The sequence below is a fragment of the Ovis canadensis genome, chromosome 20 (genome assembly GCF_042477335.2).
Source record: "Ovis canadensis isolate MfBH-ARS-UI-01 breed Bighorn chromosome 20, ARS-UI_OviCan_v2, whole genome shotgun sequence".
NCBI lineage: Eukaryota > Metazoa > Chordata > Mammalia > Artiodactyla > Bovidae > Ovis > Ovis canadensis.
In genome coordinates this window covers 44016866-44039906 of record NC_091264.1, presented here as the reverse complement: position 1 = coordinate 44039906, position 23041 = coordinate 44016866, and the positions used below count along the sequence as shown (strand labels likewise).

At 36.5% G+C, this 23041-nt stretch overlaps 1 pseudogene; it reads right to left on the bottom strand.

The window, feature by feature from the left end:
* Positions 1-21576: 21576 nt before the first annotated feature.
* LOC138425480 (olfactory receptor 10C1-like) lies at positions 21577-22544 on the bottom strand (annotated as a pseudogene).
* Positions 22545-23041: the final 497 nt, after the last annotated feature.

Genomic DNA, 23041 nt, shown 5'->3' with positions numbered 1-23041 from the left:
TTGATACCATCTCCATCTGAAATAAGTGTACTATGTATATAACACTTTAAACTGCACCATATTGAGCTAAAAAATGGAATAAGGAATAAAGTAAAATCTTGGCAACACCTGAGTTTTGTATGGTTCTTAAATGTCTGTTTTAGTTTTGCTGCTGCTAAGTAGCTTCAGTCGTGTCCGACTCTGTGCAACCCCATAGATGGCAGCCCACCAAGCTCCCCTGTCCCTAGGATTCTCCAGGCAAGAACACTGGAGTGGGTTGCCATTTCGTTCTCCAATGCAGGAAAGTGAAAAGTGAAAGTGAAGTCACTCAGTCATGTCCGACTCTTCACGACCCCATGGACTGCAGCCCACCAGTCTCCTCCGTCCATGGGATTTTCCAGGTAAGAGTACTGGAATGGGTTACCATTGCCTTCTCCAAATGAAAGACTAGTTTTAGTTCTGGGGGCCTCTAAAGTTTAGTTTAGATATGATTGATTCAAGCCATTTCCCCTAAATTATTAAAAAGAAAAACATCCCACATCTTCCTTTCAGTTTCTTGTGTGGCTCTCATGTACGTTGATTCTGATGTCTTTGCCTTTGTGTGTCTGTGAGTTTTTTCTCTAACTAGCCATAAACAATACTAGGGGGTATATACATTTGTCCTTAAACTACTTTCCAAGAAATGAAGAACCAAGAATCATGTCTATAAAATAACTTTTAGTAAATCATTGGGGCCACACAAAAGAACTATCACAGAGCAAAAATCTTTTAAGAATTTAAAAGACATAGTTTAGTTCTTTGAACCACCTTGTACTTATGGAATTCTTATTGTTTGGTATACCTGATACGGTACCAGAGTATCTCACTATCTAACTTGAAAAAGCTTTGAAATTTCCTATTTCTTCTATTCCTTTTATGCTTGAAAAACAAAGAAATATCTTTTTGTATGTGTAGACTATTTTTCTTGAAATGTATAAATTTAGTGTTTATGACTTTGAATCCTAGCCATGTTGCTATAATATTTATTTGTAATCTAAAATAAAGATTACTTTCAAAAAGCTATTATTTTTGTTGCTTGTATTTTCATACTTCTTACATGGAAAAATTTTTTTTCTCCCTTTCTAGATGAGAAAACTGAAGAGTAGATATGAGACTTACCTAAGCTTAAGCAACTTGTATATGACAAATCAGGTAATGACAATAGATTTTTTACCTGAGTTCTCTTGTTATGGTCAACAACAGCTAGGAGATCTGAGACTCTATCATTGCCAACCCTAAGCTTCCAACCAATATTTGGTAAATTGACATTTACACAGCACACGTGAATTTGGGTCACAGGCAACTTTACTGAAGAACTGACGATGAAAGCATTTTCTCTGCTAAAATGGAAGCTAAATGCGCTGTAGGATCATCTTCTTTTATCTTAGAGAAAGATTCCTCCTCTTCAGGACAATATCTCCCAATCTTTGCCCACTTCTCATACTGATTCCAGTGCAGCATATTCCCTAAACACATGCTCAATTATTTGTTCTTAGTGTATCTCAGCAGTGCAGGCGTATTGTCACAAACATGCCATCAGTTATAGAAACTAGCTCTAGCTTCCAGTTCAGATTCACTCATTCTCTACTATTTTACTAGCCTTATTGCCATACATTGTATTCTTTTTACAAATATGAAGCTGAAAGGTCACTGGTTATCATATGCCTAGACAACATCAAGTGGTTTCAAGCATAATAAAGTTTCAAATACAAATACACCACATTCAAATTACAATTCAACAGCAATAAAACTTACAGAAAAGAAAACAGTACAGATTTAGACCTCCACCAGATTTCATAGTGTTAATGTTTTACCATGGGTGCTTTGCCATTCTGTCTATAATTATATAATGTTAATATGAATTTAAATATTTTTCTGAAATAGTGTATATGCACACCCATCCCTAACTGTTCCTGAGAGTATTTCCTAAAGTGGAGATCTAATTCAGGATAACAAATTAGATTTAGGTATTATGTGTCTTAGTGTCCTTTAATCTGAAACCATTTTTCAGTTTTTCTTTGCCTTTAATAGCTAAATATTTCTGAAGAGTATAGGCCATTTATTTTATACAATGTTTTTCAATTTATATTTGCCTAGTGTGTATGCAGAATTAGAATTTTCCTTTTTGACAATGAGACTCCACAAAACTGATATTGTGTCCACCCCAGCTGCGTCTTATTAGAAGGAACCTGGTATTTACTTATTCTATTACTGATGATATGAACTTTGAACACTTGGATAACATGGTGTCTTTTAGGCTTCTTTACTATAAAGTTACTATGTTTATTTGGTAATTCACAAGAACCTGGTGGGGAGAAGGTCGAAATTAGGTGGAATTCTAATTTCCTTTAATTTTCATCCATAATTTTCATTTATTTATATTTTATTTTCCTCTGGCTTTATTGAGGTATCATTGACATACAACATGTTCAAGCTCCAGGTGTACATTGTGATGATTTATACATATATATATTGCAGATAGTTACCAAAAACTAGTTAACCCATCTGTTCTCCCATTTACTATACATTTATTTATTTTTTTGTAGTGAGAATATTTAAGATATACTCTTTTAGTAAATTTGAAGTATATAATACAGTAGGTGGCACTAGTGGTAAAGAACCTGCCTGGCAATGCAGGAAACTTAAGAGACTAGTGTTTGATTACTGGATGGAGAAGATCCCCTGGAGAAGGGCATGGTTCCCCACTCCAGTTTTCTTGCCTGGAGAATTCCACAGACAGAGGAGCCTGGTGGGCTACAGTCCCTGGAGTCGCAAAGACTGAAGTGACTTAACACACACATATTGTTATAGTCACCATGTGTAAATTAAATCCCCAGAAAGTATTTTAGTGCTGAGAATTTGTACTCTTTAACCGTTTTCTGTTTCTCCCAATCTCAGCCCCTAGTAACCGTCATTTTACTAGCTATTTTTCTGTTTGCCTCTTTTTTTTTTTTAATTTCACATAAAAGTGAGAACATACAGTACTTGTGTTTGTCTTTCTAATTTATTTTACTTAGCATAACGCCCTCAAGTTTCATCTATATTTTTGCACAAGGCAAGATTTTCTTCTTTCTCAAGGTTCAAGGATATTTCACTGTATGTAAAATATTATTTATCCATTCATCTTTTGATAGATTCTTAGGTTGTTTCCATGTCTTAACTATTGTGAATAAAGCTGTTCTCTCTGTTTTTCTGTGCTAATCTTGCTAAAGGTTTCTCAGGTTTATCTTTCAAATAAACCAACTCAGTTTTGTTGGTCTTTTCTATTGCTTTTCTTGTATCTCTATCATTTCTGCTCTTCGTTATTTTCTTTCTTGTTTCTAACTTTGGGCTTAGTTTATTTCTTTTTCTAGTTACTTGAGATAAAGATAGATTGCTTTTTGTAATGTTTTTTCTTTTTATCTTTATAAACTTGCCTATTAGAATTGCTTTTACTGCATCTTGCAAGTTTTGGTATTTTGTATTTCCATCTTCATTTGTCTTAAGATATTTTTTGATTTCCTCCCCCCCTTTTTTTTTGACCAATGGTTGTTCAGGAGTGTGTTGTTTAGTTTCCATTTGCTTGTAATTTTCCAATTGTCATCCTGTAATTGACATCTAATTTCTTATGTTTCTTGTAAGAAAAGATACTTGATATGGTCGTGGGAGCTGAATGAACTTGATGCCATGGGTGTTGGTTGGTGACCTGCTTGATTGGGAGCCTGGGTTCATGGGACCTCTTTAGGATCTTGGAGCAAATGAAGCTTCCTCTAGCCAAGGGAAACTTCTGGGGTCACTGAGCTACTTGTGACTACTGGAGGCGACTGGCCTCAGGTGGTCAGGAAGCTTAGGTTTGCAGGACTCTCTGAGAGCCTGAAGCCATCACCTACTGGTCTTATTATCAAGCATCCTTTATTAATTCTTCCAAGAAACAGTGATTGCTATTTTGCACAAAATGGTGATTTTTAAAGTTCATTTATTCTGGTGCAGAAAAGGAAAAATTTGTGTACTGTTGCAGAGATTGTAAATTGATGCAGTCACTATGGAAAACAGAATGTGGAGGTTCCTCACAAAATTAAAAATAGAAGTACCATCAGTTCAGTTCAGTTCAGTCCCTCAGTCATGTCTGACTCTTTGAAATCCCACGGATTGCAGCACAACAGGCATCCTTGTCCATCATCAACCCCCGGAGCTTGCTCAAACTCATGTCCATCGAGTTGATGATGCCATCCAACCATTTCATCCTCTGTCATCCCCTTCTCCTCCTGCCTTCAATCTTTCCCAGCATCAGGGTCTTTTCTAATGAGTCACTTCTTCAAATCAGGTGGTCAAAGTATGGGAGCCTCAGCTTCAGCCTCAGTCCTTTGAATGAGTATTCCGTATTCAGGGTTGATTTCTTTTAGATTTGACTAGTTTGATCTCCTTGCAGTCCAAGGGACTCTCAAGAGTCTTCTCCAACACCACGGTTCGGAAGCTTCAGTTCTTCAGTGCCCAGCCTTCTTTATGGTCCAACTCTCACATCCATGCATGACTACTGGAAAAACTATAACCTTTGACTAGATGGACCTTTGCTGGCCAAGAACTACCATATGATCCAGCAATTTCTATTTTGGGTATTTACCAGAAGAAGACAAAACCGCTAATTTGAAACAATATAGGGACACCAAAGTTCACTGTGGCATTAATAGCCAAGATATGGAATCAATCTAAGTGTCCATCAATAGAGGAATAAAGAAGACATATATATATATGGCTTCCCAGGTGGCTCAGTGGTAAAAATCCACCTGCCAATGCAAGAGATGGAAGAGATGTGAGTTTGATCCCTGGATTGGGAAGATCTCCTGGAGTAGGACATGGAAACTCATTCCAGTATTTCTTGCCTGGAAAATTACATAGACAGAGGAACCTGGGGGGCTACAGTCCATGGGATCACAAAGAGTCAGAAAAGACTGAGTGACTGAGCATGCGCATATGCTCAGTAATGGAATATTACTCAGCCATAAAGAAGTATGAAATCTGCCATTTACTTCAACATGAATAGATCTACATGATATTATTCTAAGTGAAATAATAAAGAGAAAGATAAATACCATATAATCTCAGTTATGTGTAGAATATAAAAAATAAAGCAAGCAAGCAAATAAAACAAAACAAACATACTCATAGATACAAAGAACAAGTACATGGTTTCCAGAGGGGTTGCAAAATATGAAATGGGATTAAAACATACAAATTTTTCATTTAGAAAATAAGTAAGTCTTGGGAATGTAGTATACAACATAAGGAATATTGTCAGTTCCCCATAATATTGCATGGGGACAGACGGTTACTAGACTTATTGTGGTGATCATTTCATGGCGCCTGCAAATGACAAGTCACTACATAGTACACCTGAAATGAACATAATTGTTCAGCTGCTCAGTTGTGTCCAACTGTTTGTGATCCCATGGACTGCAGCATGCCAAGCTTCCCTGTTTCTCACTGTTCCCTGGAGTCTGCTCAGACTCATGACCATATCAACTATATTTCAATAAAAAGAAAAAGTTACATAATTTCTTGTATACTTATTACTTAATTTGGTATGTGAATAATGCCTCATTGTTTTCTTTTCTCAAATTGTTCACATCCCAGTCCCTGGAACCCATGATTATACATTGTCTTTCATAGTATAAGAACTTTTACAGATAAAAATAAATTAAGCAAATTGAGATGGGGAGATTAACCTGAATTACCCAAGTGGGCCCACATAATCACAAAGATTCTTATAAGAGGAGGCAGGAGGTAGGGAGGAGACAGGATACTATGCTTCTAACTTTGAAGATGGAGAAAAGGATTATAGGTGGCCTCTAGCGGTTGGAAAAGACCAGTAAATAGATTCTCTCCTAATGTCTGCAGAAGGACACAGCCCTGTTGACCTATTTTAGTCTCCTCATCTCCAGAACTTTAAGGTACTAAGCATTTGTGTTATTTTAAGCCATTAAGTATATGGCAATATGTCATAGCAATGATGGGAAACTAGCGCAGTTGTCATTCTACTGGAAGGAAAAATTTTTTGTACCATATATGTTTATATATATTGTATCATATATCAATTTTAATAAGATTATCTTGACTAATCTCAGATTTTCCTTTGGGACAGAAAGACTTTACCTGTTTTGTTCATATGACCACTCCTGTTGCCAAAGAGGTGAAGTTTCCTAATGAGCAGTTTACCAGAAATGCATGGAGCGGATGAAATCAAGAGTAAAGAGTCTCTTGATGAAGGTGAAAGAAGAGAGTGAAAAAGCTGGCTTAAAACTCAACATTCAGAAAACAAAGATCATGACATCTGGTCACATCAGTTCATGGCCAATAGATGAGGAAACAAAGGAAACAGTGAAAGACTTAATTTTCTTGGGCTCCAAAATCACTGCAGGTGGTGACTGCAGCCATGAAATTAAAAGATGCTTGCTCCTTGGAAGAAAAGCTATGACAAACCAAGACAGCATATGAAAAAGCAGAGACATTACTTTGCCAAAAAATGTCCATATAGTCAAAGCCATGGTTTTTCCAATAGTCATGTAAGGATGTGATATTTGGACCATAAAGAAGGCTGAACTTGTAAGAATTGATGCTTTTAAACTGTGGTGTTGGAGAAGACTCTTGAGAGTCCCTTGGCCAGCAAGATCATACAAGTCAATCCTAAAGTAAATCAACCCTGAATACTCAATGGAAGGACTGATGCTGAAGCTGAAGCTCCAATACTTTGGCCACTTGATGTGAAGAACCAACTCATTGGCAAAGACCCTGATGCTGGGAAAGATTGAAGGCAGGAGGAGAAGTGTACAACAGAGAACAAATGGTTGTATGGTATCAATGACTCACTGGACATGAGTGTGTACAAGCTCCAGGAGATGGTGATGGACAGGGAAGCCTGGTGTGCTGCAGTTCATGGGGTTGCAAAGAGTCAGACACGATTGAACAATTGAACAACAACAACAAAGATCAAATCTAGTCATGGTACTACTGTTGACAATATTTATTAGTTATTCTTTTCCTTCTTCTGAGAAATAGGGTTTTTATATTGTGTTTGAGAATGAGGCAACACTGGTATGGATTTGGGGAGTCATTTATGGTAGGACTGTAAATCCTTGAAATTGAAGACTTTCCAAGTTAACTTGATTCTTTAAGACTTCTTAAATTTGAAGTTTAGGCTGATCAGTTAACAACAATTTGAATTCAACTCTGCATGACTACACTTGTGATCTAACTAAAAATGAAACAGGGATTGGTTACTGAAGGTGGGAAAATGATTTTTTTTTTTTAAATATTAGGCCCTGTGGGTTCCCGAAAGATAAGCTTAGTCTAAGAGAACATTGACTATTAATGTGGACATGTAAGTTTGTAATCTCCAAGCTTCTTAAACAGTGATCCTTGTACTGTACATGTGTGAAAAGGCCTTTATCCTCTCAGACTTTGTAGTTACTAACTAGGGCCTAGGAAGGACAGAATCACTGTAGTCAGTGTCTTTTGGACAAGAGTAGACTTGTACATTTCCACCTTATGTTGGCATTGGTGGAAACCAATAAAATGAAGATATTTGGTAATATTTGTTAATCCTCCCCCACTGCTACCCCACTAATGGTTTCTCCTGGTTGCGAGGTGCTGATTTGTCTTCCAAGCAGGACCTTCTTGATGTTCTTTGCAATTTGTTGTATAATAGAAAAGTCCTGGAAGCTTGAGGCAGATCTGTTTCTGTGGCAAACATGCTTAGTGCTACAGATTTCTACTTATGCAAGTCCTGGAGAAGCTGAGGCCCACCATGTCAGTGTTTCTAGAAGGCAGGACACTCACACAGGATCAGAAGGCTTCACCTAAGAGTTGGTGTTAAGTCTAGGTTTATTTGGGCTTCCCAGGTGGTGCTAATGGTAAGGAACTTGCCTGCCAATGCAAGATATGTAAGATGTGGGTTCAGTCCCTGGATTGGGAAGATCCCCTGGAGGAGGGCCTGGCAACCCAGGAGGGCATGGTAACCCACTCCAGTGTTCTTACCTGCTAAATTCCATGGACAGAGGAGTGAGGAGTCTGGTGGGCTACTGTCCATAGGGTTGCAAAGACTCAGAAATGACTGAAGCAACTTAGCACGCATGCACTAGCTTTATTTGTCTATGTATTTTTATTAAAATTTCACTCTTTGCAAATAAGAAAAAAAGTTTATCATAAGATTTTCTCCAGTAAAAGCAAATATAAAGTTGCTGATAAATTAGACTGATTAAAAGTAATATAAAGGCCTAACTTAATGGAATCTATTCTTGAGAAAAAGGCATCAAGTGCTCTAAGCCTAAAGGAACTTTGAGTTTAAAATATAAACTTGATTATACAGAGTGGAACAAGCCAGAAAGAAAAACACCAATACAGTATACTAACACATATATATGGAATTTAGAAAGATGGCAATGATGACCATGTATGCACGACAGCAAAAGAGACACAGATGTGTATAGCGGACTTTTGGACTCAGAGGGAGAGGGAGAGGGTGGGATGATTTGGGAGAATGGCATTGAAACATGTATACTATCATGTAAGAAACGAATCGCCAGTCTATGTCCAATGCAGGATACAGGATGCTTGGGGTTGGTGCACGGGGATGACACAGAGAGATGTTATGGGGAGGGATGTGGGAGGGGGGTTCATGTTTGGGATTGCATGTACACCCGTGGTGGATTCATGCCAATGTATGGCAAAACCAATACAGTATTGTAAAGTAAAATCAAGTAAAAAAAAAAAAAAAAAGAACTTAAAAAGAGTGGAGAGGAAGGACTTTTTTTTTTCACATTTACATGTATCTATTATTTTTCAAATTCTCTTCCCATTTAGGTTATTACAGAGTATTGAACACAGTTCCCTATGCTATACAGTAGGTCCTCATTGGTTATATATTTTAAATAAAGCAGTGTGTACATGCCAATCCCAAACTCTAACCCCCCCCCCCGCCCCGGCCCTTCTCCCTTAATAGCCACAAGTTTATTCTCTAAGTCTGTGAGTCTTTCTGTTTTGTAAATAGGTTAGTTTGTATCATTCTTTTATTTATTTATTTTTTAAAATATAAATTTAATTATTTTAATTGGAGGTTAATTTCTTTACAATATTATATTGGTTTTGCCATACATCAACATGAATCTGCCACGGGGATACACGTGTTCCCCATCCTGAACCCCCCCTCCCCCTCCGCCCCCCCCCAATACCATCCCTCTGGGTCGTCTCAGTGCACCAGCCCCAAGCATCCAGTATCATGCATTGAACCCGGACTGGCGATTCATTTCATATATGATATTATACATGTTTCAATGTCATTATCCCAAATCATCCCACCCTCTCCCTCTCCCACAGAGTCCAAAAGACTGTTCTATACATCTGTCTCTTTTGCTGTCTCACATACAGGGTTATCGTTACCATCTTATAAATTCCATATATATGTGTTAGTATACTGTATTGGTGCTTTTCTTTCTGGTTTACTTCACTCTGTATAATAGGCTCCAGTTTCATCCACCTCATTAGAACTGATTCAAATGTATTCTTTTTAATGGCTGAGTAGTACTCCATTGTGTATATGTACCATGGCTTTCTTATCCATTCATCTGCTGATGGACATCTAGGTTGCTTCCATGTCCTGGCTATTATAAACAGTGCTGTGATGAACATTGGGGTACATGTGTCTCTTTCACTTCTGATTTCCTCGGTGTGTATGCCCAGCACTGGGATTGCTGGGTCATAAGGCAGTTCTATTTCCAGTTTTTTAAGGAATCTCCACACTGTTCTCCATAGTGGCTGTACTAGTTTGCATTCCCACCAACAGTGTAAGAGGGTTCCCTTTTCTCCACACCCTCTCCAGCATTTATTGCTTGTAGACTTTTGGATCGCAGCCATTCTGACTGGTGTGAAATGGTACCTCATTGTGGTCTTGATTTGCATTTCTCTAATAATGAGTGATGTTGAGTATCTTTTCATGTGTTTGTTAGCCAACTGTATGTCTTCTTTGGAGAAATGTCTGTTTAGTTCTTTGGCCCATTTTTTGATTGGGTCGTTTATTTTTCTGGAATTGAGCTGCAGGAGTTGCCTGTATATTTTTAAGTTTAGTTGTTTGTCAGTTGCTTCATTTGCTATTATTTTCTCCCATTCTGAAGGCCATCTTTTCACCCTGCTTATAGTTTCCTTTGTTGTGCAGAAGCTTTTAATTTTAATTAGGTCCCATTTGTTTATTTTTGCTTTTATTTCCAGTATTCTGAGAGGTGGGTCATAGAGGATCCTGCTGTGATGTATGTCAGAGAGTGTTTATGTTCTCCTCTAGGAGTTTTATAGTTTCTGGTCATATGTTTAGATCTTTAATCCATTTTGGGTTTATTTTTGTGTATGGTGTTAGGAAGTGTTCTAGTTTCATTCTTTTACAAGTGGTTAACCAGTTTTCCCAGCACCACTTTTTAAAGAGATTGTCTTTTTGCAATTTTTTAAGGAATCTCCACACTGTTCTCCATAGTGGCTGTACTAGTTTGCATTCCCACCAACAGTGTAGGAGGGTTCCCTTTTCTCCACACCCTCTCCAGCATTTATTGCTTGTAGACTTTTGGATCGCAGCCATTCTGACTGGTGTGAAGTGGTACCTCATTGTGGTTTTGATTTGCATTTCTCTAATAATGAGTGATGTTGAGCATCTTTTCATGTGTTTGTTAGCCATCCGTATGTCTTCTTTGGAGTAATGCCTATTTAGTTCTTTGGCCCATTTTTTGATTGGGTCATTCATTTTTCTGGAATTGAACTGCCGGAGTTGCTTGTATATTTTTGAGATTAGTTGTTTGTCAGTTGCTTCATTTGCTATTATTTTCTCCCATTCCGAAGGCTGTCTTTTCACCTTGCTTATATTTTCCTTTGTTGTGCAGAAGCTTTTAATTTTAATTAGATCCCATTTGTTTATTTTTGCTTTTATTTCCAGAATTCTGGGAGGTGGATCATAGAGGATCCTGCTGTGATTTATGTCTGAGAGTGTTTTGTCTATGTTCTCCTCTAGGAGTTTTATAGTTTCTGGTCTTACATTTAGATCTTTAATCCATTTTGAGTTTATTTTTGTGTGCAGTGTTAGAAAGTGATCTAGTTTCATTCTTTTACAAGTGGTTGACCAGTTTTCCCAGTACCACTTGTTAAAGAGATTGAGTAAAGATTCCATTGTATATTCTTGCCTCCTTTGTCAAAGATAAGGTGTCCATATATGTGTGGATTTATCTCTGGGCTTTCTATTTTGTTCCATTGATCTATATGTCTGTCTTTGTGCCAGTACCATACTGTTTTGAGGACTGTGGCTTTGTAGTAGAGCCTGAAGTCAGGCAAGTTGATTCCTCCAGTTCCCTTCTTATTTCTCAAGATTGCTTTGGCAATTCGAGGTTTTTTGTATTTCCATACAAATCTTGAAATTATTTGTTCTAGTTCTGTGAAAAATATGGCTGGTAGCTTGATAGGGATTGCATTGAATTTGTAAATTGCTTTGGGTAATATACTAATTTTCACTATATTGATTCTTCCTATCCATGAACATGGTATATTTCTCCATCTATTAGTGTCCTCTTTGATTTTTTTCATCAGTGTTTTATAGTTTTCTATATATAGGTCTTTAGTTTCTTTAGGTAGATATATTCCTAGGTATTTTATTCTTTTCGTTGCAATGGTGAATGGAATTGTTTCCTTAATTTCTTTTTCTACTTTCTCATTATTAGTGTATAGGAATGCAAGGGATTTCTGTGTGTTGATTTTATATCCTGCAACTTTACTATATTCATTGATGAGCTCTAGTAATTTTCTGGTGGAGTCTTTAGGGTTTTCCATGTAGAGGATCATGTCATCTGCAAACAGTGAGAGTTTTACTTCTTCTTTTCCATTTTGGATTCCTTTTATTTCTTTTTCTGCTCTGATTGCTGTGGCCAAAACTTCCAGAACTATGTTGAATAGTAGCGGTGAAAGTGGGCACCCTTGTCTTGTTCCTGACTTTAGGGAAAATGCTTTCAATTTTTCACCATTGAGGATAATGTTTGCTGTGGGTTTGTCATAGATAGCTTTTATTATGTTGAGGTATGTTCCTTCTATTCCTGCTTTCTGGAGAGTTTTTATCATAAATGGATGTTGAATTTTGTCAAAGGCCTTCTCTGCATCTATTGAGATAATCATATGGTTTTTATTTTTCAATTTGTTAATGTGGTGAATTACATTGATTGATTTGTGGATATTGAAGAATCCTTGCATCCCTGGGATAAAGGCCACTTGGTCATGGTGTATGATCTTTTTAATGTGTTGTTGGATTCTGATTGCTAGAATTTTGTTGAGGATTTTTGCATCTATGTTCATCAGTGATATTGTCCTGTAGTTTTCTTTCCTTGTGACATCTTTGTCAGGTTTTGGTATTAGGGTGATGGTGGCCTCATAGAATGAGTTTGGAAGTTTACCTTCCTCTGCAATTTTCTGGAAGAGTTTGAGGAGGATAGGTGTTAGCTCTTCTCGAAATTTTTGGTAGAATTCAGCTGTGAAGCCATCTGGACTTGGGGTTTTGTTTGCTGGAAGATTTCTGATTACAGTTTCAATTTTCATGCTTCTGATGGGTCTGTTAAGATTTTCTGTTTCTTCCTGGTTCATTTTTGGAAAATTGTACTTTTCTAAGAATCTGTCCATTTCTTCCAGATTGTCCATTTTATTGGCATACAACTGCTGATAGTAGTCTCTTATGATCCATTGTATTTCTGTGTTGTCTGTTGTGATCTCTCCATTTTCATTTCTAATTTTATTGATTTGATTTACATACCGAGGAAAGCAGAATTGAAAGAGACACATGTACCCCAATGTTCATCGCAGCACTGTTTATAATAGCCAGGACATGGAAACAACCTAGATGTCCATCAGCAGATGAATGGATAAGAAAGCTGTGCTACATATACACAATGGAGTATTACTCAGCTGTTAAAAAGAATTCATTTGAATCAGTTCTGATGAGATGGATGAAACTGGAGCCGATTATACAGAGTGAAGTAAGCCAGAAATAAAAACACCAATACAGTATACTAACGCATATATATGGAATTTAGAAAGATGGCAATGACGACCCTGTATGCAGGACAGCAAAGGAGACACAGATGTGTATAACGGACTTTTGGACTCAGAGGGAGAGGGAGAGGGTGGGATGATTTGGGAGAATGGCATTCTAACATGTATACTATCATGTAAGAATTGAATCGCCAGTCTATGTGTGACGCAGGATACAGCATGCTTGGAGCTGGTGTATGGGGATGACCCAGAGAGATGTTATGGGGAGGGACGTGGGAGGGGGGTTCATGTTTGGGAACGCATGTAAGAATTAAAGATTTTAAAATTATAAAAAAAATTAATGAAAATAATAAAATATATGCAGGGAAAATAAATAAATAAATAATTTTTTAAAAAAGAAAAAAATAAAGAGATTATCTTTAATCCACTGTATATTCTTGCCTCCTTTGTCAAAGATAAGGTATCCATAGGTGTGTGGATTTATCTCTGGGCTTTCTACTTTGCTCCATTGATGTATATTTCTGTCTCTGTGTCAGTACCATACTGTCTTGATGACTGTGGCTTTGTAGTAGAGCCTGAAGTCAGGCAGATTGATTCCTCCAGTTCCATTCTTCTTCCTCAAGATTGCTTTGGCTATTTGAGGTCCTTTTTATTTCCGTACAAATTGTGAAATTATTAGTTCTAGTTCTGTGAAAAATGCCATTGGCAGCTTGATAGGGATTGCATTCAATCTATAAATTACTTTGGGTTGTATGCCCCTTTTCACTATATTGATTCTTCCGATCCATGAACATGATATATTTTTCTATCTATTAGTGTCCTCTTTGATTTCTTTCACCGGTGTTTTACAGTTTTGTATATATAGGTCTTTAGTTTCTTTAGGTAGATATATTCCTAAGTATTTTACTCTTTTTTTTGCAATGGTGAGTGGAATTTTTTCCTCAATTTCTCTTTCTATTTTCTCATTATTAGTGTATAGGAATGCAAGGGATTTCTGTGTGTTGACTTTATATCCTGCAACTTTACTATATTCATTGATGAGCTCTAGTAATTTTCTGGTGGAGTCTTTAGGGTGTTGTAGGTAGAGGATCATGTCACTTGCAAACAGTGAGAATTTTACTTCTTTTCCAATTTGTATTTCTTTTATTTCTTTTTCTGCTCTGATTGCTGTGGCCAAAACTCCCCAAACTATGTTGAATAGTAATGGTGAAAGTAGGCAACCTTGTCTTGTTCCTGACTTTAGGGGAAATGCTTTAGATTCCACATGTAAGTGATATCATATATTAGTCTTGTCTGTCTGACTTACCTCACTTAGTATGATAATCCCCAGATCCATCTGTGTCACTGCAAATGTCATTATTTCATTCTTTTTGATGACTGAGTAATATTCCACTGTCTATATCTATCTATCTATCTATTAGTCAGTTCAGTTGCTTAGTCGTGTCCGACTCTTTGTGACCCCCTGAATCACAGCACACCAGGCCTCCCTATCCATCACCAACTCCTGGAGTTCACTCAGACTCACATCCATCAAATCAGTGATACCATCCAGCCATCTCATCCTTTGTCATCCCCTTTTCCTCCTGCCCCCAATCCCTCCCAGCATCAGAGTCTTGTCCAATAAGTCAACTCTTTGCATGAGGTGGCCAAAGTACTGGAGCTTCAGCTTCAGCATCATTCCCTCCAAAGAAATCCCAGGGCTGATCTCCTTCAGAATGGACTGGTTGGATCTCCTTGCAGTCCAAGGGACTCTCAAGAGTCTTCTCCAACACCACAGTTCAAAAGCATCAATTCTTCGGTGCTCAGCTTTCTTCAGAGTCCAACTCTCACATCCATACATGACCACTGGAAAAACCATAGCCTTGACTAGATGGACCTTTGTAGTATACACATATATTCCATTGTATATATATCTATGCATCTACCACAATGTTCCATTGTATATATGTATGTATATGTATATATACACTTATGAATGTATAAATACAATGGGATATGTATACTACATCTTGTTTATCCTTTCATCTGTCAATGGATGTTTCTGTTGATTTGATATTTTGGTTGCTTCCATGTCCTGGTTATTTAAAGAGAGTTTCAATGAACATTGAGGTGCATGTATATTTTCAAACCAAGTTTTCTCTTGATATATGTCCTGGAATGGTATTGCTGCTCCTGCTGCTGCTGCCGCTTCAGTCGTGTCTCATTCTGTGCAACACCACAGAACCTGTGCTGCCGCCCACCAGGCTCCGCCATCCCTGGGAGTCTCCAGGCAAGAATACTGAAGTGGATTACCATTCCCTTCTCCAGAGGAATGAGTACCAACAATTGTTCTTGTGCATATGGAATGTATTAGATAGAAAATAATCAGAATTAAGATATTTATTAATTTGTAAATAAATAACACAAGAAGGCTACACTAAGAGGTATATTGATGTACCTTGCCAGCAATCAGAATCAGTTAATAGCCTTATTAATGTGACCTTTCTGGTACGCCTTTTCTATTTAGACTCATTCAGTAAACTTGGATTCAGTCAGTAGTTAGCATTATCTCTTTTTGTGCTACAAATTGTCTTGCATAACTACTTCATTTAAACAGGGCAGTTGATTTTCTTGTATTATCTATGTTGTAGGAATTTTTCTTTATTGAGTGGGATTATCTTATTTTTATGTAAGAGTTTGGACAGTTATCAGTGATTTACTTAATTTTATGTAGCTACAAAGACAGCCTTTGTGTCCAGGAGAAAAATCTTTTTTCCAATTTAGGATCAGAGACATTGGTTTAGGGGCAACAGACTACATTTGTAGGGTTGCAAAGCACAGTTTTCATTTTCTCTGTTTCACTAAATTCTCAAAGCCATCCTGGGAAATGTCACACAAAATTTCTTAGGGATAAGATATCACTATGGCCCTTTGATTCCACAGTACGCCTAGGTCAGTTGTGTGTAATACAAAAATAAAACAATAATTCCAACTAATTCTGAATGAGCCTGGTGTGCCAAACACTACAGGAAGCATTTTACATCCATTAAATCATTTAGTACTGATCCCCAAATCCTTTGATAAAGGAAACTTTAGTATTCCTATCTTAAGATATTGTTAATAATTCATCCCAATTGTATGCTAATAACTAGGAAATTTCTTAAGGATCAAAAATCAATACATTTCTTCAATGAAGAAGAGAGATAATGAGAGTATATACTCAGATTTCTACATTCCAAAAATGTATATTTAAGTGCTATAATTCTATCCTGGATCTCTAATTTTTCCCATATGAATCTCATGATATTTCATTACTTCTAACTCTTGCATACCATGGCTTTTTAATCCAATTTTTGATCTACTTCCAGTGATTTCCCATCACTGTTTAACCATAGTAATTTAGTTGCTAAGTCATGTCTGACTCTTTCAACCCCATGGACTGTATCTGCCAGGCTCTTCTGTCCATGGGATTCTCCTGACAAGAATACTGGAGTGGGTTGCCATTTCCTTCTCCAGGGGATCTTCCTGATCCAGGGATTGAGCCCAGGTCTCCTGCATTATAGGCAGATTCTTTACCAACTGAGCTACAAAGAAAGCCCATAGGCTTATGGTTTAACCATACAGGGATCTATTGATCTGTGAAGGTTTAAAGTTCTTTGTCTCTCCACTAAATTATCATTCTAGTGTATCTTTTTACATATAATTTTCTTTACATAGTATTTTCTTTATATTTGAAGTGATTTAAAAGTTATGTGAGAGAAAATATTATTTTTTATTTAAAAATATTTTTATACATTTTGAAATGATCACAGTAAATCTAATTACCACTGGTTATTATACAAAGTTACAATTTTTCTGTAATAAGATCTTTTAAGATTTATTTTCTAAGTGATTAAGAAATTGCTAAGAATGAAAATATTTTTATCTGTCTTCAAAACATCTGGATGAAACATGTGGACAAGTCGATCTATCAAATTTTTATTATTAAAAATGTTCATATGATTGTATGAAGGTTACACACTTAATTCAGGTATTTAATATCTGTCATATATAGTCTTTACTAAAATTTATGAAAAAGGTCGGTTCAACTGAGAAACTGAGTTGATTACAAAGAAAAATCTCGTTTCTTTCTATAGGTACCAAACTAGCTATTTCCAATGTTTAAAGAAGGTTCCAAGAAGTGAAATACTTTCCAATTTTCCTATGAATATTTGGCACTATGATGTACACACATTCCAACCTTCTCTAAGAATGGATAGCTTTTAAAGCAAAAGTCTTTTTACTTACCCTTATTTTAGATAAACATCACTTAAGAAAAAGGAACTGTGAAGGAACATACTTGAATTTTTCAAATTTTCAGAAAAGGATGAAGAAACTGTAGTTTGCAGATGAGTACTTAAGAAATATCTTCAGCAATGTGAGTTTTTTATTTGATATAATGGTGTCAGAAAGAAAAAGAGTCCAGATCACAGCACTGTTTATAATAGCCAGGACATGGAAACAACCTAGATGTCCACCAGCAGATGAATGGATAAGAAAGCTGTGGTACATATACACAATGGAGTATTACTCAGCCATTAAAAAGAATTCATTTGAATCAGTTCTGATGAGATGGATGAAACTGGAGCCGATTATACAGAGTGAAGTAAGCCAGAAAGAAAAATACCAATAGAGTATACTAACACATATATATGGAACTTAGAAAGATGGCAATGATGACCCTGTATGCAAGACAGCAAAAAAGACACAGATGTGTATAGCGGGCTTTTGGACTCAGAGGGAGAGGGAGAGGGTGGGATGATTTGGGAGAATGGCATTGAAACATGTATACTATCATGTAAGAATCGAATCACCAGTCTATGTCCGATGCAGGATACAGCATGCTTGGGGATGGTGCATGAGGATGACCCAGAGGGATGTTGTGGGGAGGGAGGTGGGAGGGGGGTTCATGTTTGGGATCGCATGTACACCCGTGGTGGATTCATGTCAATGTATGGCAAAACCAATACAGTATTGTAAAGTAAAATAAAGTAAAAATAAAAATTTAATAATAAAAAAAGACCTTAGTAGATATTAATAATATCAAAGGTGCTTTGTGGTGTGCAATTTTTTTTTTAATGTTCCTGAGCCCCTTGGACATTATTTTCAACAACCCATTTATGGTTATTCTTGACGAGCTAGCAGACAAAGTTCCATGAGACAGAGTTCTCCATGGGAATGTTCCTTATGTATAATTAGTTACCTACTGAATTGAAGTTGGTATTGTCTCCTCTATTGCTAGATTTGTTTTAAAATAGACTCATTTGGTTTTTCAACACACTGGAAACTAGTTTTATTTTATTCATTTATTTTCCTTTTTAGTGTGTCTTTTAAAAAAGTAATTAATTTATTCATTTTACTTTGCAATATTGTATTGGTTTTGCCATACATTAACTTGCTTTTACATTATATGACATAATGATTTGATACTTGTATACATTTTGAAATGATCAGAGTAAATCTAATTACCATTGGTTATTATGCAAAATTGCAGTTTTTCTTTGTGATGAGATCTTTAAAGATTTATTTTCTTAACAATTTTTAAATTTTCAATGTAATATTATTGACTATATTCACCATGCTGTATATTACAACCCCATGACCAATTTATTTTATATCTGGATATTATATTGCTTGATTCCCTTCCCCTCACCTCAACCCTCCTTCCTTCTGGCAAACACCAATCTTTTCTCTATAAATTTTGCTTTGTTTGTTCATTTGCTTATTAAAAAAGTATCTTTCATATAGTTGAAATCATATGATATGTGTCTTTGTGTGACTTATTTCCTTAGCATAATACCCTCAAGGTCCATCTGTGTTGTTGCAAATGACAAAATTTCATTCTTTTCTTATAGCTGACTAGGATTGCATTGTGTTTATAATAGAGCATCTTCTTTATCCATTCATCCATCAGTGGACACTTGGTCTGTTTCCATATCTTGGCTCTTGTAAATAATGGTGCAAATGAGCAAATATGTACACATATCATTTTGAATTACTGTTTTTGGTGTCTCCAGATAAATACTAAGAATATGAATTGCTGCATCACATGATAGTTCTATTTTTAATTTTTTGGAGGAACCTCCATTTTATTTTCCATAATGTCTGCACCAATTTTCAGTTCCATGAATCAGGCATATGTTCCCTTTCTCCGTATTTTTTGTCTACATGTTATTTCTTGTCCTTTTGATAAAAGCCACTGTGACAAGTGTGAGGTGATTTTTTTGGTTTTAATTTGCATTTCTCTAATAATCATGTTGACAGCTTTTCATGTGTGAAGTAGTGACATGGACTATTTGTATTTCAGTACATATGTGACATCTCCTTCATCTCCTTTACCCACTAAGATTGCTCCCATATGTTGGCTATTATAAATAATGCTGCTATGAACATTGGATTCTATGTACCTTTTCAAATTAGTGTTTTTGTTTTCTTCAGATACATATCCAGGATTGGTAGTTGTATTTTTTTTTTTTTTTTGAGAAACCTCCATAATGTTTTCCATAGTGGCTGCACCAGTTTACATTCCTATCAAGAAGAATTTCCTTTCCTTTTCTCCACATACTTGCCAAAATTTTATTGCTCAAAGATTTCTTTTTTTTTGGATAGCCTTTCTGATAGGTGTGAGGGTGATATCTCTTTCTGGTTTTTATTTGCAGTTCTCTAATAATTAGTGATGATGATCATTTTTTAATGTGCCTGTTGGTCATCTATATGTCTTCTTTGGAAAAATGTCTGTTCATGCCTTCTGCCCATTTTTTGATCAAGTTGTTTGGTTTTCTGAATATTGAATTGAATGAGCTATTTATATATTTTGGCTATTAACCCCTTATCAAGCATATCATTTGCAAATATTTTCTCATGTTCAGTAGGTTGTCCTTTTGTTATTTATAGATTGTTTTCTTTGCCATCAAAGGCCTTTAACCTTAATTAAGTCCAATTTGTTTCATTTTGCTTTTATATCTTTTGCATTAGCATACAGATCCAAAAAGATTGGTGTGACTTATCTCAAAGAGTGTTCTATGTTCACTCCTAGGAGTTTTATGGTTTCTAGTCTTGTTATTACTTTTAGGTCTTTAATCTATTTCTTGAGTTTATTTTTGTATATGGTTAGAGGAAATGTAATTTTGTTTTTTACATGTAACTGACCAGTTTTTGATCATTTCAAACTTGTAAAACTTTTCAAAATTAGTAAATGAAACAAAAATGATCATGCTACATAAATTGTTTCTAACTTGCTTAAATTTTTAATATCATTCATTTTTTAGATTAATAAACACTTAGGAATAATAATCTCTAATGCCTACAGATAATACCTGCCCATTTTTGTAGGACAATTTTTAAGTATTTATTTTTTCATGCTCAGTTTATTTCCATTCTTCATTGACTACACACAAATAAAAATACAAATAGAAACCACAATATGCTGTTCTGGTCCTAAATGAATTTATTAGGTTTTGGGAAAAACAGCATATGTGGCAAAACACAACTTGGTCATTAGTGAGCATCACTACCATCCTCTGGTTGTAACATTATTGTAACATTTTTTTCTTCTTCATCTTTATAGAGATAAAATTGACAAAATTGTCAAGAGTTACAACTTAAGGTGTATAATGTGATGACTTCATGTATGTGTGCATTGTGAAATGATTGCCACAATCAAGTATATATTGATAACATATATTAATATCACATATTAATTATTTACAGTTCAACTTTCTTCTTCTATTCTTAAATTTAAGTATTATTTTTTAAAATTTTTTATTATGAGGATTGTTGGCAAAAATTTCTCATATTTTCTGCAACAAACACCTCTGAATTTTAAGAGTTTGCTTTTTTTATGTTTATACATTTTTATATACTCACAACTCAAAAAAGAATCATTTAATTTTATATTATGTACCAATAACTGAAAATGAAGAATTGTAAAACATTTTTATGGAAGGAAATAATTCACATCATAGTTATTGTGGAACCGAGTCATATGAGACAAACATGTGGGGGAACTACCCCAGTGACCAGTGCAGATGTCATACAGACCTCTCAGGGGATAGAAAATGGCTAAGAGTATAGAGTGAGAATTTCTGAGGCTTCCAAGTATAAATCTGGTACTTTATACTCCAAGCCTGTACTTTAGCCTAAAATGAAACATTCTGGAAAACCAGTCTAGTGTTGACTTCACCTTTAAAATTCTTTGCTAACCAACTTCCTTCCAGAACTTGGCAGTCAGAACTTTAGCTACAAGAAGAGAGCTGTCTTCAAAATTACAATCACTGTTACAGTCACTGTTATTAAAGAAGCTTCTTATACAACACACTGACAAAAACAGTGTTTTTCTCCTTCCTTTCTTCCTTCTTTCCTCCCGCCTTTTCTCCTTCCTCCCTCTCTCCCTGCTTTCTTCCTCCCTTTCCTTCTTTCCTCTTAGGTTGAGTGTGCATCTTTTTCAGAGAGGAATTTAGTTGTCCCCCTAGTATCTTACCCATGAAATCTGTAGAACAGACTCCTCTAAATGAGGTTGCTTTTCTTGCCCAGAGTTTTCCGAAGAGCTGTCTTGACTTCCTTGTTCCGTAAGCTGTAGATGATAGGGTTGAGCATGGATGTCACCACAGTATAGAAGAGGGCCAGGAGTTTATCTACCCCTGGTGACTGACTAGCCTTGGGCGTCAAGTAGGTGATAGATCCTGAGCCATAGAAGAGTGTTACTACCAGTAGGTGGGAGGAACAGGTGGAAAGAGTTTTCGACGGCCTTCAGGGGAGGGCATGACTAACACAGCGGCTAGAATTCTGCCATAAGAAGCAATGATTAATAAAAATGGACTGGAAATGCAAAGAATGGCTGTAATAAAGACTGCAGCCTCATTATGGGATGTATCCCCACAGGCTAGTGCCAGGATAGGCAAGAGGTCGCAGAAGAAGTGGTCTATTTCACAGGGGCCGCAGAAGTCTAAAGAGAAAATATAGTTGGTTTGACCCAAGCCTACTATGCAGCCTACTCCCCAAGAAATCATTGCTAAATGGATACACACTCCACGACTCATCCGTGTTGCATAGTGAAGTGGGGAGCATATGGCCATATAGCGATCAAAAGCCATGGCTGCCAAAAGACAGCACTCACTGATACCAAATAATGCAAAGAAAAACATCTGTGTAGCACAGCCCTCCCGAGAGATTCCTCGGGCCTCGCTCACAAAGTTCTGCAACATTTTGGGTATGGTAGAACAAGTGTATCCAATCTCCAAGAGAGACAAGTTGGCCAGGAAGAAGTACATGGGGGTATGGAGGGCTGGATTGGTCCAGATGGCAAGAGCTATGAGAGCGTTGCCTGTCAGTGATGCTAAGAACATGAGTAGGATGAGGGTAAATAAAAGGAAGCACTGTTCGGTGACCTCAGAGAATTTGACAAATGCAAAGTGTTTCACAGACATGCTGTTGTCCTGCCACAAAGAACAATTGATGCTCATGACCTGAATAAAAGAAAGGTGAAGTCATAAGAAAGATTCTTTCAGATAGAAATTTAAATCCTTATATTGCTCTTAACAAGCTCTTAAAAGACTCCTTGGAAGAAAAGTTATGACCAACCTAGAAAGCATATTAAAAAACAGATACATTGCCAATAAAGGTCCGTCTAGTCAAGGCTATGGCTTTTCCAGTAGTCATGTATGGATGTGAGAGTTGGACTATAAAGAAAGCTGAGTGCCGAAGAATTGATGTTTTTGAGCTATGGTGTTGGAGAAGACTCTTGAGAGTCCCTTGGACTGCAAGGAGATCCAACCAGTCCATCCTAAATGCAATCAGTCCTGAATGTTCATTGGAAGGACTGATGTTGAAGCTGAAACTCCAATACTTTGGCCACTTGATGCGAAGAGCTGACTTATTTGAAAAGACCCTGACGCTGGGAAAGATTGAGGGCAGGAGGAGAAGGGGATGACAGAGGATGAGATGGTTAGATGGCATCCCTGACTCAATGGAC